Source organism: Salvelinus fontinalis, chromosome 19, assembly GCF_029448725.1.
Source record: "Salvelinus fontinalis isolate EN_2023a chromosome 19, ASM2944872v1, whole genome shotgun sequence".
Lineage (NCBI taxonomy): Eukaryota > Metazoa > Chordata > Actinopteri > Salmoniformes > Salmonidae > Salvelinus > Salvelinus fontinalis.
The window spans coordinates 19,060,011-19,079,241 of NC_074683.1; the positions used below are offsets into that span (position 1 = coordinate 19,060,011).

The window sequence follows — 19,231 nt, forward strand, 5'->3', positions numbered from 1 at the left end:
CCATTGAAGTTTTTTAATATGTGAATATTTGTAGCTACTTAAGTAAATACCTGCAGTACAACTTGTGCAGTACGTTAGGAGAAAAAGCAGATTACGTTCTTCATTTCCCCATCAAATTGGTTTTCATTATGAAGCTTAACAGTAGTCCCAGTCACACCGTTTCTTTACATGCACACAACGACGCGAGACAGCAAATCTATTTACAGTATGGAATTCAAAAGTAAATATTTGCCAGCTAGATATCTTAGAACTATTAACTTAACTGTCTAGATGCTCTGCAGTTGTGCATTTTGTTCGCTAACTTAGTAACTAGTTATTTAGCTAGATAGCGTCAAGCTTTTCTTGGTAACAGCAGAGAATCCCCTCCTGGATGAAGAGCTTTGCCGTCTAATATTTGTTTTGTGCGTGAAGCAAAACGAGTAGCATTTCATCCTCAACTTCGATCAACAATTCATAACTTGGTGGTTGGTGATCCCACACCAAAATCGATACTAGAGTGCCAAGGAAGATCAGCAAAACCAGAAGGCACCATGGCTTTCAAATGAGGCCCTGTTAGCTTCAGTGCCTTGCCTCTGGTTCTAGGGGCAGGGGTGTTGGCCTGGGTCCTGTCACTCTGACCCCGTCGCTGACCGTTCTCAGAGAGAGCGCAGAGCCCTTATCGCAGGTCTCAGTGCCACCCCAGTTGAATGCCATTCTGGCCTGTGCCACCAGGGAGGCTCACTCCCAAGTCCCTCCACCCTGACTGCCAGCCAACCAACATGTCCGGGCATTATAAAAAGGCAGAGGGCGCCGACAGACTGGACAAAGAGAGGACACAGAACGACATCGATATTTGATTAAGCGGAGGTTAAAATAACTTGGGAAAATGAGGTCCAACAAGAAAATGGATTCAAGCAGCAGAGTATCTTGATTGGCACAGTCAAGAGTATAATTATAACCTGCTTTAGGGACTATTTCTAAGACCCACATTGATTACCAAGTATAGACGTACTGGTAATGCTACAAACTTGCACAAGCTCTGTTGCTTTCCAACAGGGTGTGGGCGCTGAGCCAGGCACTAACAATGACCTAGCAATAGCATCCCAGCAGAGCCAAGTCCCAGCCTATTCTATGCCCACAGACATAGTGACTCAAGGTTCTACGCCAGACACTAACCAAGAGACAGCGTCACACACAGACAAGGAGCAATATTGGCTAAACAACCTTTTTAAATGACCAAAATATGGCTGAGTAGAGACGTGGCCAGATAAGAGAGTCAGACTGCCTGAAAATAAACAGAACCAGGGTACACAACAAGGGACATCCAAAACAAAGTGTCAGTCACTGAGCACAGAGGTAAAAAAAAAAAAAAAAAAAAAAAAACTATTCTCGCACATGGTTTCGTCACGGTCAAATAATTCATTTTGTGGATGAAACTAATAGCTTTGTAGGAAGTTTGAAGTTTACGAAAAAAAAAAAAACTCATGATATACCATTCGTCTAGTTCTGTGGAACTTACAACCCACCTGAAACATGCGTTGTTGAACATGAACAGCATGCCGATTGGCCTATTAGTTAGGCATGGCTGGTATGATGGTTTGGCCTGGTCTAGGGTAGGATAGAATGTGCAAAAGTTCTCTACAGGCCCCTGGATCAGAGGAAACGGAAAATAAACTGACAGCTGCCCCCCTGTTCTTTAATGACAGAACATGTCACCCGAGGCCTTACCACAAACACACACACGACCAGCTGCCGCTTTCCCAGCTCTTCAGAAAAACTGGTGAGCAGCTGTGTGCACGCACGAGTGCACCAGGGTAAAATAAACAGTATGCTTCAAGCCTCCTTCAAGGGGGCAGTGTAATTCAAATCTGTGAAATAGTCCAGTGCCACTTACAAAACTAGACAGCAGTGAAAATCATAAAAGCAGTTTTTGATGAGGTTCAGTGGAACACTGAAATGTACTCTGGCATCCAAGCATGGTCACAAGACTGCTTACGAAAATATCTCACCTGTTGTCCCAATTTTATAGCACAGTCACCTGCAGACAATGGAGCTTACTTTAGAAAATTCTCAAATGCGTGGTATGATACAGTCGGTAACATGAAGCTGGCATGTTAGTATTTGGCAGAAAAGCAGTTGTGGATACTGTGGAAGCGGCTGCAACCAAGGCGAGCATCACCAAGCTAAAAATTGTTCTGGGAAGGTCGTCCAGATGTTTCTCATTGGTTCACACAGTATGGGCCACCCTGTTGTCCCTGAGGAGAAACAAAATAACTCAGTCTGGCTTTTCATTTCAGGGTAGGGAGGAAAGACAGAGTGGCATTAGATTTAAGGCAGTATCGGTTTACATTGCAACACTAGGGATGTAACGATTCACAGATAAACATTTCAATTGGGACCAATGCATAAAAATACGACTGCATTGGTCCACGGACCCCAAACCGATCCAAATGTAGCTTACATCGGTCCGAAAATCTATTCAAAACGTCAAGAATTGCCGATTCACATTTTTTTGCTCAAATTACTTTAACTACATTCCAAAAATCAAAGTAAAAAAAAAAAAACTGATTCATCCTCTCCTTCAGTGTCAAACTAAGCATGTAACTACGTTGACAGTCATTGATCAGCATGCAAAACGACTTGTAGAACAACCCTAGGGAATATCAGTAGCCTAGTCAAACTGCGCACCTCTTCCCAGCTTTGTGCACTGACCAACGTGGAGTAGGCGGCCTGTTCCTGATCTTGCACATTTGCAAGGCACCTTTAGCATTCAAATGCTAAAAAGGCTTGCGCGATATTAGGCTTTTAGTCGAGTGACTGAACAAAAACATAAAACGCAACATGTAAAAAAAGATCCCAGAAATGTTCCATATGCACAAAAAGTTCACATTTTTTGTTTGAATTTGTTTACTGTTGGTGAGCATTTCTACTTTGCCAAGATAATCCATATACCTGACAGGTGTGGCATATCAAGAAGCTGAATAAACAGCATGATCATTACACAGGTGCACCTTGTGCTGGGACAGTAAAGGGCCACTAAAATGTGCAGTTTTGTCACAAAACAATGCCACAGATGTCTCAAGTTGAGGGAGAGTTCAATTGGCATGCTGACTGCAGCAATGTCCACCAGAGCTGTTGCCAGAGAATTTAATGTTAATTTATCTACCATAAGCCACCACCAACATCGTTTTAGAGAACTGCACAGTACATCCAACCGGCCTCACAACCGCAGACCATGTGCAACCATTTCAATTGACAGATTTTTTTCTGAGCTGTAACTCGTTGAAATTGTTGCATTTATATTTTTGTTCAGTATAATTTTCTAGGTTAATGTTATCTATACGCTGTTGAAAAGTGTGTTTTACCAGAATAAAAGTAAGAGATACAACTCATCTGGCTATACCTATTGAAAGGGGCTTACAATAGATTTTATTTTGATTTTTCAGGTTCACCGTCAGCAATAGGTTTGGTAGTTTTGCTTTAAACAATGTGTATATGGACATTTTTAGATATGAAATGATCAACTTTACCCTGTATAATGAGGAATAACTTGAGACAGTCTCACTCATGGCCAAAGCGGGAGGAGAAAATAATTTCACAAAAAACTTCCAACTGGTCAAAACCATTCAATTTTGAGATGTGTTGAAATCCAAAGTTGTGCTATATGTTCATTGACTTTCTCATAGCAAATTTCTAAACTGTAAATATTGACATTACTAACACAATACACTTAATCTGTAAAAAAAAAAAAAAAAAAAAAGTTAAGTGGTGGGTGATAGTGATTTCAGAACCTAAGTGACGGGACTGCTAAATAGCCAACGAAAAGGATACACGTATTACCTGCATTCACCTTTTTTTGCACCAACTTTTGCACGGACTATGCAGACACGCTGGACTCTACCCACACATACTTAGACCCAAATTGCTCCCAAGGATGAACCAGACTTGTGGAGGTCTACAATTCTTTTTCTGAGGTCTTGGCTGATTTCTTTTGATTTTCCCATGATGTCAAGAGGCACTGAGTTTGCAATTGACTCAAATGTTAATTAGCCTATCAGAAGCTTCTAAAGCCATGACATCATTTTCTGGAATTTTCCAGGCAGTCAACTTAGTGTATGTCAACTTCTGACCCACTGGAATTGTGATACAGTGAATTACAAGTGAAATAATCTGTCTGTAAACAATTGTTGGAAAAATTACTTGTGTCATGCACAAAGTAGATGTCCTAACGGACTTGCCAAAACTAGTTTGTTAACAAGAAATAGGTGGAGTGGTTGAAAAACGAGTTTTAATGACTCCAACCTAAGTGTATGTAAACTTCTGACTTCAACTGTATATGTACAGTACATGGCTACCTCAATTACCTCATACCCTTGCACATCGAATTGGTACTGGTACTTTATATTTACTCTGAATTGTTGGAACAGGAATTGTAAGTCAACATTTAAACTGTTCGTCTATCCATCTACACCTGTTGTTTACAAAGCATTTGACAAATCAAATTTGATCTGCATGTTGGGGTAAATCGCCAAAGTATTAGTATCAATCCACACAGGAAGTTACTCAAACGTGGTAATAAAAGATATGGTGTAAAAACAAGAGATTGGTAAGAGGAAGCAATTTGAGAGTGGATTTTTGGGGGGCATTTTTGTTCTCCCCACTATAAATCACTGCACATTGGTGTAGTGTACACAGAGGTATTCAGTGTTGTGTTCAAAACACCAGTCTCAACATCAACAACGAAGAGGCGACTCCAGGATGCTGGCCTAGGAAGATTTGCAAAGAAATCTCAGACTGGCCCAAAAAAAAGAAAAGATTAAGATGGGCAAAAGAACAGACACTGGACAGAGGAACTCTGCCTAGAAGGCCAGCATCCCAGAGTCGCCTTTTCACTGTTGACGTAGAGACTGGTGTTTTGCGGGTACTACGTAATGAAGCTGCAAGTTGAGGACTTGAGGCATCTGTTTCTCAAACTAGACACTAATGTACTCGTATATTGCTCAGTTGTGCACCGGGGCTTCCCATTCCTCCTTCTAGTCTAGTTAGAGACAGTTTGCGCTGTTCTGTGAAGAGAGTAGTGCACAGCGTTGTGTTAGATCTTCAGTTTCTTGGCAATTTCTCACATGGAATAGCCTTAATTTTTTTAGAAGAATAGACTGACAAAGTTTCAGAAGAAAGGTCTTTGTTTCTGTTCATTTTGAGCCTGTAATCGAACCCACAAATGCTGATGCTCCAGATACTCAACTAGTCTAAATAAGGCCAGTTTTATTGCTTCTTTAAATCAGAAGAAGTGTTTTCAGCTGTTCTAACAATTGTAAAAGGGTTTTCTAATGATCAATTACCCTTTTAAAATGATAAACTTGGATAAGCTAACACAACGTGCATTTGAAACACAGGAGTGATGGTTGCTGATAATGGGCCTCTGTACACCTACATAGATATTCCATAGAAAATCACCTGTTTCCAGCTACAATAGTCATTTACAACATTAGCATTGTCTACACTGTATTTCTGATCAATATCATGTTATTTTAGTGGACAAAAAAGTGATTTTCTTTCAAAAACAAGGACATTGCTAAGTGACCCCAAACTTTTTAACAGTAGTATATATTTGACATTTGTATCTGAAAGAGTAATTGAAGTTGGAACATTGACATTTGGATCTTACCCAGGCCTTCTTTAAGACTCCATAATGTTTCATCTGTATGTGCTACAACACAATTTTGGGGGGCGTCTATGAAGCTTTACTGCATTCTCTATAATGCAAGTAGTATTTTGATTTCAATGAACATGCTCTTATATGAACTTAAAATAAACATCAATATTGAAAATAAATGTTTTTCTTCATTTGGCAAAACTTTCTATATATTGATGATCCCATTTCCGGAGCGGGATCTTTGCTAGTTATTTTTTTCTTCCCCGAAACATACAATATACTTGCAGTGAAGCCACTCAACGACTACATCATACCAGTCATCCAACAGATTCCCATTCTGAGCGACACACATAAGCATCCAGGGTCAATGCCCTGCACAAGGGCACGCTGACCGATCTACCACCAGGCCAAAAAACGTGAACACGAACCCTCCAAGATCCCCCCCTCCACAGTTCCCCAATAGCTGTCCCTCAACCATTCGAGACCTCCCACAAGAAGAAAAAAACAATACAATGAATTCCATTCCCCACACCCAAGAACCCCCCAGTGCACAAAAAACGAAGAGAAAAAAGGAAAAGACAGAATAAAACAATGCAAAAAAATTATAATAAATACATTTAAAACAAAGGACATCAAGGACAACTAAAATCATAACAGCAATGCCAAATGTATATGTTTTTGTGCATGTCTGGCACTATTACATGGATGTGTGTGTTCTCGTATGTGTATATTTGAATGAGAGTGTGTGTATGTGCATGTGTACAAACACCTGCACGGCATCAGCCTCAGGCAAACCGGCATTAGTTGTAAAAACACTGCCCCTCGGTGTCATTCAAATGTACTTTTTAATTATGTTTTATTTTGACTTTTATCTTTGACCATCATTCTATCACCCACACAGCAAGCCACTTGTCTCCAAATCCACCTACCAACACTCAGCCCATCCCATCTAGCACTGCTGGCCACCCACTTCAGGTTTCTACGCAACACATATCTTTCAACTATGCTGTGATGTTTAACGTACAATTTCAATCTAAATCGAATAGAATCCATAGATTGCGAGTTGAAGATAGATACTTTTACTGCATTTTCAGCCATTCCTGAACCTGAGACCAGAACCAGGCTACCTGAGGGCAATACCAAAATAAATGGTCTATTGATTCTGTATCCTCACAACAAAATCTGCAGAGCTTCGATGATTTTATGCAGCAAATATTTAACATTTTGTTGGTGGCAAAAATTCTATATAATAATTTTAGCTGAAAAGCATAATGTCTTGAATCTTGCATTGTTTTATATATCAACTCGTACCATGGAATCGGTACATCAAAAATCTCTTCCCAACTATGGCACAGTTGTCTACATCCTGGTCCTCAAATTAAACTGGTATACGGTCTTATTTATGCCATTTTTATTCCTCCGCCAGTTTTGATCTTTTATATTGGGCAGACAGACCAGTTCCCTACCTCCTCCCGCTGCGACCTGCCTGAGTATTTCTGTAATGAATTGGTTGTACTCTTGGATTGAGCAGACCTTTCCGTACAATTATGATAACTCCATGAAGGACATAACTCTACCATTCCAATTTACAATATCATTTAAGAACAAAAAACCCTTTTCAAACATATTTCCCATAAATACAAGTATTTTATCAAACAGCACATTTGAGTTCAGCCATAATATTTGTTGTAATATTTGTTCTATCTTTTCAGGGGGATGGAATTTAAATTGTAGCCAGCTCTGCAATGCTTGTTTGAAAAAGACAGATACTTTGAAAAAAGTATCATTTTCAATTAATCGAAAATGAGACATGGCAATCTGCCAACCTGCGTAATGATCTGTCATGTGTACCCAAATTGCTTGCCACTTTTCCATGTGAAGAAGAAACCACAGACTCCATGAAATTACCTCATCCTCCTAAATATTTGCTAAGCTAATTTTGTGTAAGATTTCTTTGAAACAAGGGTGGCTCAATTTACTCCTTTGGCTCAACTTACCCACCCTCCCCCACTTAATTCTTGACATGCCATTTCTTCCTTCTTACCAACCAATCAACAGTGCTCCCTGGGTTTCGAAGTGAATAAACAGGAAGGCATTTGTGATAACTATCTCTACGGGCCCTGTGTGTGATGTCATCAAGAGGAAGCAAAAGCACAGTGCCTCAACATCCTTTTATGGAAACTTCCCTTTGAGGGTCAGAGCAGGCTAGGCTAACTGAACCCACTCGTCCATGTCTAAACATGAAGAAATATTTAGAGAATTAATGTTTACATCTCCATGTTTGTGTAAACCTCAGTTTGCTTCTTTATTTTGGCATACTTTTTAGCTGAGCTAATGGATTTGGAAATGCTGAAGTTGAAACAGGAGTGAAATGACAGCTCATTGCTCCATAAAAAAGGGTATACTTAAAAAAAATTAAAAAAGTAGTTTAGAAACATGGCCTACTGGTAACTGGTGCATGCATGCATTTGTGTCTATGACACAATGTAGCCTAGATGTCTGTGTATATGCAGTTTTAAAATTAATCTCTGCATTTATCTGTGCGTTTAGGTTTGTGCGTGATTGCGTACACACGTGTGCGTAGGACTTTCAAATGTGCCAATTATCTGGCCTGTCCCATTGATGACAGTGACATTTTTTAAAGACGTGGGTTGTGCCCCTCCTAACTTCAGGGTACCAGACTAATCTAAACACTTGATTCTCCACTCCCCTTGGTCTGTCACCGAACGTTGACAAGGCAACTTAATCTGCCACTTACTTTGTCTCCCGACTGCAGTGAGACAAAACACACCGACGTCAACAGAATCCTCGACAGCCATCAGCGCTGATAGAGGATTTCATCCACAGATGTTGAGCAGACGAGAGTTTTGTAAATGAACCTCTGACTCCCGAGTCGATATGCAGTTGATACTTCAAAACTTTAACTCTTCGACCCTTACCGTGTACCTATGTTTGTCCTCTGTTGTTGAGTGCCTTTGCTTGCTGATATCCATACGTTTTAATAAAACATTAATCAAATGCAACTGTTTCCATGTTGAGATTCAAATTGGCACATGCACATTTACGCCGAGTTGCCATCTTAGAGCAACAGCAATGAGGAAACAGTATGGATTTCAGCAAACAAAGAAAAGGCATGCAACAGAGGACAATTATAGGTACACGGCAGTGACGGTCGGTGCCATTTAAAATGAGGGTGGACGATGACCGCCTTGCACACTCTTGCCTGCATCTAGCTTATCTAGGGTGTAATCATTAGTGCAACAGTTGCAAACGAGAGTTTCTATTGGACAAATTCAGATATGTTTACCCTTCCTTTTGCGAAATATTTTTCAACAGAATCGGAATGAATACACTCCTGATGACCGCACAGTTCACTTTCATAGCAACCACATACACACAGCATGATTTGCTGGTTGGATAATTCCTTCTCGCATGCATCTACGTGCCCTCCTCTCACCTTTTCCCTTCGCTTGTGGACTTCAGTCCACAATACAACAGCTGTCTGTGACCAGGTGAAAAAAAACTTCAAGCCAAACCTTCACACCATAACCGCTAACCTCTACACACAGCCTACTTCATTGTCACCATATTAGCTAATGTTATTTTCAACAGCTAGCTACTAGAACTTATGCATTGATAAACCCGCTACAACCCGGCAGTACAGTAAGCAGGTACACCGGCGGGCCCCGGTGGCAATAAATTAATAAAACCAAAAGCTTACCTTGACTTGGAAAAGTCCCAGCTGTTGATAGCCATAGCCAGCTAGCTATCATAGCATCCCTCTCTGTTTGAGCAAGCTAAACTAGCTAGCTGCATTCACTAGCTAGGTAAGTGAAAAGAAATACAGCTAGCTCTCTTGCTCATACTTCTTCATTTTGGAAGACATTTGTTTAACCATTGTCTCTCTCTGAGTCAACTACTCACCACATGTTATGCACTGCTGCGCTAGCTAGCTGAAGCTTATGCTTTCAGTACTAGATTCATTTTCAGATCCTTTGACTGGGTTGGCAGTTCATACTGCTAGAGTTCTGATAGGTTGGGAAAATTGCTCCAGAAGTTGTCATAATTACTGCATAAGTCCAACAATGAGCCTCCTAGGTTTTGTCCTGAAGTCAATGTGCCCAGAGGATGACGGAAACTAGCTGTCCTCTGGCTACACCATGGTGCTACCCCAGAGAGTGCTGTTGAGGCTACTGTAGACAATGTGTTTTAATCAATTATTTGGTGACATGTGAATATATTTAGTATAGTTTTATCTGAAAAGGACACCTTTATTATTGTTTCACAATTTATTTTTCTGAAATTCACTGAGGATGGTCCTCCCCTTCCTCCTCTGAGGAGCCTCCACTGGTACATGGTATGGTTTTAAGAATTGAAATTGTTAAAGTATCGACTGCATAGGGACTCAGAGATGGAGGTTAATTTAAAAAATAAAAACTCTAGTCTGCGCTCAACTCTGTGGATTAAATCATTGTGTAGTTGAGGTACTTGGCAAGACAGGAGGATGCTCTACCCTGAGGATGCCCGTCCACCGCTGTCGTGAATGCTAGCCTAATCCAGCAAAGTGCAATCCGAGACATGCCGCTTTCGAAAGTGTCAGGCAGGTGCAGCAGGACGAACGGGAACTTACTTGAACCCTTCTCTGGGTTTGAATGGTGTCATCTTCCCTCACCATCACTGAGAAAGACATCCCAGTAGAGTGTGGGGACTGCTGCAGTCAATCAACCTCCACTACTGTGAAGCGTTCACCTTCCACAGACATAATCCAGTCATATCCTCAAACAGTAAGAGGACAAGTATTCAAAATACATGCTTTCGTGTTCACACTTTTCACTATTTAACTCCAACTTCAGAATGTAGGACACATATACAGACAGCTTAAAAACAAGGTCACAATGTGACTAATTTTAACTTTTGCTATAATCCCTCAACTAGGGCATTCAATTCAGCGTCGTAACACTGGAAACAAATCAAATTAGGCTAGCATTTGATGTCTAACCAAGGTTGCTATGTAGGATTTACAGGCTGACAATGCATCAAGAAATTTGTTTACTGCAGACATTAACACGGAATAGCCTACATTAAACATGAGGTGATCCCAGCACACTGTGGTGGACTCTTACCAGTACATTCATGCAAACTTCCCACAGGCTGAGTTCCAGGCCTGCCATCCTTATCACAGCACTTGACATCCCAACACCACACTAGGGGAATCAACATAGCTGGGAGGGCAAATGGAACTGAGGTGAAAGAAGACAGTGGAGCTACTGTGCAATTCACTCATCTTCTATCAACTTCCCTCTAGCTTCCCTTGACAAGGCGATCGATCAATGTTTTAGGATCATCTGACAAACAAAACACTGTGCTTAACTAATGTAACACCTCTGTACCCTCTCTGCACGTGCCAAGTCACCGTTTTGTTTACTGAATGTATGAGGTAAGTCCCTTTACATCCATATTCATCTTCTAATTCCACGGAGTCAACGCCTCCTTAATCATCAACACTGTGTACTATTCAAAGACTCAACTGTGAGGACACTTTGCCTGCATTTTTAATACTGCTTTCATTTCCATATCCCACCCTTTGGTCTGAAGAATGCTCCTGAGTTTCTTGTATTGAACACATAGCGGGCTCGCTGTTTGTCATCCATTACATTTTACCAACTTCATTAGGGTTGGGGACTTGCCAGGGACGTCACGATTTGGTATCATGATACTTAGGTGCCGATACAATCTGCATTGTGATTCTCATGATTCTATATTTAGTGACTTGATACTGTGATTTTCTTGCGATTTGATGTTCCAAACATGTTGCTTTGTCTCGCTTATTAAAAATAAGGAAGGAGAACAAGTTATGAAGGAAAAAAAAATAAAATAGAGCTTTGGTGCAGGTACAGCCAACTACTGCAAAAATAATATTGCGATATTGTCAAAACGATATGTCGTCAAAATATGTATCCTGAAATGTAACTGTACAGCAGTTTCCCCCAACCCCTACTGTTCGTGTGGATACGTTTTCAACGGTTAATATTAGTAACTCTGATGTAGCCATAAGATCTTTATCATTAACGGCATACAAATAGAAGTTTAATTCAGATCAACTGCCTCTTGGTGTTAGTTTATAAGAATAACGTGAAAAGTTGGAGTGATGCAGCCTGGCAGCGTTAGTGCCAGGGTTCATCTTTCAAATGCACCTTTGAATTAAACACATTTCAACATTTTCTATGAACTTTTACCTTGGCAAGATTCATTATGGTGACGTGCCAGAAATCCTTGTTTAAATTATTATATTGAAGTGTTTGACATTGGCAAAAAGTACAGAATTACAAGTGTGCAAAGCTCCTGAGCCAGAACATTCCTTCCTACTGTGTGGTCTCCTCTCCCTTGTCCATACTAAGTCAAGGATACACATATTATAACCATACATTTAAACTTTTCCTAAGCAAATACTGCTCTGCACAACAACCCGTATAGAAACAAGATACAGTTGAACCACCAACAGCTCAAGCTCCTGATGCCTCGAAGACTACACTTAAAAAGGCTCCATTGCCATAGAGTCATTTGCCATGCCTTCTCCATGAAGTGGCCATTTCCAGTGGACCAGTAAGCTATTGGCATGCGCCATTAGACCCCCTCCCCCCGCGACAGACCCAATCTGAAGGCAGGGTGCAGTAACAGCTGATCTTTAGGGCCTTTCTATTTTTAAAGCCTGTGTTGCAGAATCGGTCTGCTCATCAGGACTGACATACCATCCTGTCAGAGGGCTGCCATTGTGGGACTCGACCCAGCCTGCACTTAAAGGCACAGTATTTCTCTGTGTATAGCAGTTACAGTCCTGAAGCTACCGTTCTATGACAACAGGAAACTGTCCACTGACAAAGTGTTTTTAAACACTCAGGAAATGTGCAAGGGCAGCAGTGGGGAACTGCCCCTTAAATTGTACGTATCAAACCCTAAAAACTACCAGCAGACATCACCAACTACAGCATGTTCTCCCCATTGCACATAGTCTACAGCAAGCAACAATGACTAAACTTCAAGAAAGTGTAACCCCAGACAAATACCCCCAGACTGTAAAGTAAATAGCAATCTACTAACTTCATACCAGAAAATGATAACATTCAGATAGCCAACTGCTACCGACTTGGCAAAGGTAATCATGAAGCAACAGTCACTAGTGAGTCAGTTGTCTGAGGTGAGATGCCCATTCAACAGTGCTGTTACTACCCTGGGAGCATAGTGGTAAAGTAAAGTACACCCTCTAGACATGTACTACTGAAACTGCCTGAGCTGTATCACATGTAAGACAGTGACTCAAGATGCTTGTCTTTTACAGCATGATAGGACTGTTTAACAACTAGAACTATAAAATAAAAGTGTGTGTTGGCACACCCAGGAAGTCACCATGTGGAACTGCATTTCAAGGCCTACATTCAGCCTGCGTGCGTCACACTTCAAACAAAGGTCTCGAAGACCCCGAGTTTATAGTTGAAACGTGAAAGCAGTGCCCTTTCGCCCCACAAATTAGTGGCCTGAGGCGTCACAATTCATGCAATCATGTAGCCAATGCAACATGTTATTTCAGTGTAAGACATTGAATTTTGGTACTGTAAACTTTTGTATGCTTTTTAGCTAGTAGTGTTAAAGTAGTGCTCACGAGCCAAACGTGGTCCCCAAAAATGGGCTACTATGTCACATGTGCACCACGCCATTGCTCTCGCTCTGCTGTGTGTACATGTGCTTTCCACTAAGTTGTTGGGCCTGCCCTGCAACCTCATTGGATAACGCTGGGCAGTCCTGGGCCAACCTTCTTTCACTATGCAACCCAGGCCCCCAGTGCCCAGTCTGGAGTGTGAAGTCAAGCTCTGTTGGTCACTAGCAAAAAGGCAGAAACTGCTCATAGTGTGGAAGTGAGAAAAATTGCTTTAGTTTTACCTTGGTTTCACAGTAACTTCATGCAGTAACTGCTAACATGACCCCCATTTTCTCCAAAACACAATAGCGGCAGGATACTTGTCCACCTGATTAAGCATGTATTTAATGTAGCAAAAATTACATTGCTCATTTTGTCTAAAAATGAGTTAGTTAGTGCCTTTTTGCTTGGTATGGCAGTACTGTGTAGCAACCTAACGGTGCCAAAAGCACAGGTCTGCCCTAGAATGCCTATGTAAATTACGATTGCCAGAACGGCCAAACACCCCAAAAAAAATTCCGGGTGTATTGGGCCCAAAAGGTGTTTATGATCAAGATCAATCCCCCACAGTGAATTATTTTGACGTTTGCTACAAATTGAGATATTTAATTAAATAGTGATCCATTCTGACGACTACATTTGTTGTCACACAGGACCACGTGCAGATAGAGAAAATCCCCCAAAAAGTTAACACACTATCCAGTACAAGTCAAAAGTTTGGACACCTACTGATTCCAGGGTTTTTCTTTATTTTTTACTATTTTCTACATTGTAGAATAGTGAAGACATCAAAACTATGAAATAACACATGGAATCATGTAGTAACCAAAAAAAAGTTAAATCAAAATATATTTGAGATTCTTCAAAGTAGCCACCACTTGCCTTGATGGCACCTTTGCACACTCTTGGCAGTCTCTCAACCAGCTTCACCTGGAATGCTTTTCCAATAGTCTTGAAGGAGTTCCCACATATGCTGTGCACTTGTTGGCTGCTTTTCCTTCACTCTGCAGTCCAACTCATCCCAAACCATCTCAACTGGGTTGAGGTCAGTTAATGGACATTTTGTCCACTGGCAATAAATTGATTGGACAGAGCATGTGTCATTTCTGAGAATCATCATAAACAGTCTAAGGACAGCATAGATAGAGTGCACATGTACTGTACAGTGTCCCAGTTGTGGACTGTATTAGTTTAAGGCCTTTAACTGCATGTCCAATTCGTGATGGTAAATATTTGATATTTCATACTGCAAATGTTGGCACTGGCAATTTATCATATGTCAATGGACACCGTCCATTTCCAATATCTTTAAGCAGCGATTTTCCATCACCAAATGGACAGGCTGAAATCAACACCAACGAGCAAGGAAGAGGAACCACTATCACTGCTAGGCAGTCTCAATTTCAACAAGCATGACAATTGTTAAATTGCTGAAATGCCCAACATGTAAAATTCCTGATAGCAATTTATTACAATGGGCATTTACATGGACAGTGTCCATTCGCCATAATTATTTTTCCATTGCCAACATTTCCTACTGCAATTGGACAGTGTTATACAGTTGAAGTCGGAAGTTTACATACACCTTAGCCAAATACATTTTAACTCAGTTTTCACAATTCTGACATTTAATCCAAGTATTAATTCCCTGTTTTTGGTCAGTTAGGATCACCACTTTGTTTATTTTAAGAATGTGAAATGTCAGAATAGGAGAGAGAATGATTGATTTCAGCTTATATTTCTTTCATCACATTCCCAGTGGGTCAGAAGTTTACATACACTCAATTAGTATTTGGTAGCATTGCCTTTAAATTGTTTAACTTGGGTCAAACGTTTTGTGTAGCCTTCCACAATAAGTTGGGTGAATTTTGGCCCATTCCTCCTGACAAAGCTGGTGTAACTGAGTCAGGTTTGTAAGCCTCCGTGCTCGCACTTGCTTTTTCAGTTCTGCCCACAAATGTTCTATAGGAATGAGGTCAGGGCTTTGTGATGGCCACTCCAATACCTTGACTTTGTTGTCCTTAAGCCATTTTGCCACAACTTTGGAAGTATGCTTGGGGTCATTGTCCATTTGGAAGACCCATTTGTGACCAAGCTTTACCTTCCTGACTGATGTCTTGAGATGTTGCTTCAATATATCCACATACTTTTCCCTCTCATGATGCCATCTATTTTGTGAAGTGCACCAGTCCCTCCTGCAGCAAAGCACCCTCACAACATGATGCTGCCACCCCCGTGCTTCACCGTTGAGATGGTGTTCTTTGGCTTGCAAGCCTCCCCCTTTTTCCTCCAAACATAATGATGGTCATTATGGCCAAACCGTTCTATTTTTGTTTCATCAGACCAGAGGACATTTCTCCAAAAAGTACAATCTTTGTCCCCATGTGCAGTTCCAAACCGTAGTCTGGCTTTTTTATGGCGGTTTTGGAGCAGTGGCTTCTTCCTTGCTGAGCGGCCTTTCAGGTTATGTCAATATAGGACTCGTTTCACTGTGGATATAGATACTTTTGTACCCGTTTTCTCCAGCATCTTCACAAGGTTCTTTGCTGTTGTTCTGGGATTGATTTGCACTTTTCGCACCAAAGTATGTTCATCTCTAGGAGACACAACACGTCTCCTTCCTGAACGGTATGACGGCTGCATGGTCCCATGGTGTTTATACTTGCGTACTATTGTTTGTGCAGATGAACGTGGTACCTTCAGGCGTTTGAAAATTGCTCCCAAGGATGAACCAAAATTGTGGAGGTCTCCAATTTTTTTCTGAGGTCTTGGCTGATTTCTTTTGATTTTCCCATGGTGTCAAGCAAAGAGGCACTGAGTTTGAAGGTAGGCCTTAAAATACATCCACAAGTACACCTACAATTGACTCAAATTATGTAAATCAGCCTATCAGAAGCTTCTAAAGCCAAGACATCATTTTCTGGAATTTTCCAAGCTGTTTAAAAGGCACAGTCAACTTAGTGTATGTAAACTTCTGACCCACTGGAACTGTGATACAGTGAATTATAAGTGAAATAATCTGTCCGTAAACAATTGTTGTAAGAATTTCTTGTGTCATGCACAAAGAAGATGTCCTAACCGACTTGCCAAAACTATAGTTTATTTACAAAAAAATTGTGGTTGAAAAACGAGTTTTAATGACTCCAACCTAAGTGTATGTAAACTTCCGACTTCAACTGTATTGCCAATATATTGCTATTGGAAAGTGTCCATTACAGATATGATATATTGCCAGTGTGATCATGCTATTCTGCAATAGGACAGTGTCCATTGCCAATGTATAAGGACTTCACATTACAAAATGGACATGCTGAAATTAACATGTAAGTATAAGGGATAAGATACACTATGAATAAAGGCCCATTGGCAATATATTGCTAAATGGACAGTGTCCATTACACATAAAATCAAATAAGGCGGAACTATATCCTTATGGCTATTTAGTAATGGATAATTGATAAACAATTCAACATTTTTCCAAAAACGGTGCAAACGCACTCATAAAGCGTATGGTTTCTCTTACCTAACTAATGCTTGTGGCTGAATGGAAGCAAGTCTTCGCAACAATGTTCCAACATCTAGTGGAAAGCCTTCCCAGAAGAGTGGAGGCTGTTATAGCAGCAAAGGGTGGACCAACTCCATATTAACACCCATGATTTTAGAATGAGATGTTTGACGAGCAGGTGTCCACATACTTTTGGTCATGTAGTGTAGCTAGCCCTCTCACTCACACAAGCCAGCCATAGAGGAAGGTCTTCCAGCCATAATTGTACCAAACATGTAGCTAGGATGCTATTGATACTCATGTCAGAGAAAACTAGACTGATCTATCAAATGGTTGGGCGGTTAATGAAATCTAAAGTCGCTAGCTATCTATTTATGGTAAATACATATCAGGGAACATCATAGTTGTTGGTCTCGCCAACTAAAACACGTTAAAAACATTTTAATATATATATATATATATTTTTTTTTTAATCACTCTAATATTCTATTGCGGAGCTGGGTGCAGACATGCCAGATGATCATGCATACAAAAGGCCCTTGGCATCAGGTAAGGTTTGATTTGGACTAGCAATCTTTTGTTGATGGGATGTTTCCCACATTGTGCCATATATGGACTTTGACAAAAGATTTATAGGCCTAGTTTCATAATGTGCTGGCCATTTACCACCGCTCCAGAGTCCAATGGCAGCAAGCTTTACACCACTCCAGCTGACACTTGGTATTGCGCATGGTGATCTTAGGCTTGTGTGCGGCTGCTCAGCCATGGAAATCCATTTCATGAAAATACCGACGAACAGTTCTTGTGCCAACGTTGCTTCCAGAGGCTTGGTATTGAGTGTTGCAACCGAGGACAGACTATTTGTACCCACTTCAGCATCTGGCAGTCTGGGGTTCTGTGAGCTTGTGTGGCCTACCACTTCGTGGCTGAGCCGTTGTTGCTCCTAGATGTTTCCACTTCACAATAACAGCACTTACAGTTGACCGGGGCAGCTCTAGCAGGGCAGAAATTTGACAAACTATGACGGTGCCACGTTGAAAGTCACTGAGCTCTTCAGTAAGGCCATTCTACTGCCAATATTTGTCTATGGAGAGTGCATGGCTGTACGCGTCAATAACGGGTGTGGCTGAAACAGCCAAATCCAATAATTTGAGGGGGTATCCACATACTTTTGTATATATAGTATACATCTGTTCATAAATCAATGTTCCTAAAAGCAATATGCATACCCTGTATACCTTACCTCTTCAGCTGACATGTTGAAAATGGCAATTGTTTACACAATCCATGTGTAGACTACATTAGCTACAGTCTGTCTCTCATCAATGAAGACTCAAATGCATCTTGCTTGCTGTCACTCAAATGGGGCGGGGATGTGGCTCATTGGTTGGAAACTGTAATGCTAGATTGTGGGCCAATCTTGCAGTACATCACCAAATTATCGCATTAGGCAAAATGGTGGCACAAATTTTCAACAAAAAAAACTGTCGGTTTCAAACTAGAGATTTTTTTTAATATTAAGAGCAAATTCTTATTTACAATGACGGCATACCGGGGAACAGTGGGTTAACTGCCTTGTTCAGGGGCAGAAAGACAGATTTTTACCTTGTCAGCTCGGGGATTCGATCTAGCAACCTTTCGGTTACTGGCCCAACGCTCTAACCACTAGGCTACCTGCCGGACTTCGTGGCTAATTGAGGTAAAACAGTCATTCTGCTCATAGATTATGCATGCATGAACTACATATTGACACATCCAGCCCAAAGCCGGAGGTTTTAAAAATACTGACATAGTTAAACACAATTCGCCAAAGTCCCGGAGCATGTCTTTAAGAATTAAAATGTACATTTAAAATAAACAAAGAGTTGAGGTATGACAAAAGGGACTGATTAAAAAAAACCTAGGCCTATAGATCACACACCTATCGTATTACAGTGCATGGAGAAACTGTACTGCTAAATTGAAGAGAAAATCCAGCACATTGGAGATCTTGATGCTCCACAGATATAATGGATCTATTACAAACGATTTGGTCTCAATATGCCTTCATCAGGGTTTAATCTGTGAAGCATCAAGATCACCAGTTTCTTTTGAATTTAACACAAAGAGACAGGAAGTGCGGGTCCACCAGGAAGAGTGAGTGCGCCAGTCACAACATGAGTAAGGCACGACTTCAGCACCTGTCAGAGAACCAACAGCATATCACTGCTGCCAAGACTAAACCATACTGGGAATGGATTCTTGCAGGTTAGCACATGTAATGCAAAATGAAAGTGAAATAAGAAGTTAGTGCTACATGGCCACAAATAGGATAAGGGTGATCATTGCCACCTGCTCCAAGAACATGTAGCCTAGTCTACATTCATCAAGGGGAATTTATACATCAGTGCTTTTGTGC

At 40.9% G+C, this 19,231-nt stretch overlaps 1 protein-coding gene across 7 annotated transcripts in view; it reads right to left on the minus strand.

The window, feature by feature from the left end:
- Positions 1-19,231, minus strand: part of LOC129816461 (leucine-rich repeat flightless-interacting protein 2-like) — an 81,058-nt gene that overhangs the window by 60,742 nt on the left and 1,085 nt on the right. The gene's annotated exons all lie outside the window — the stretch shown is intronic.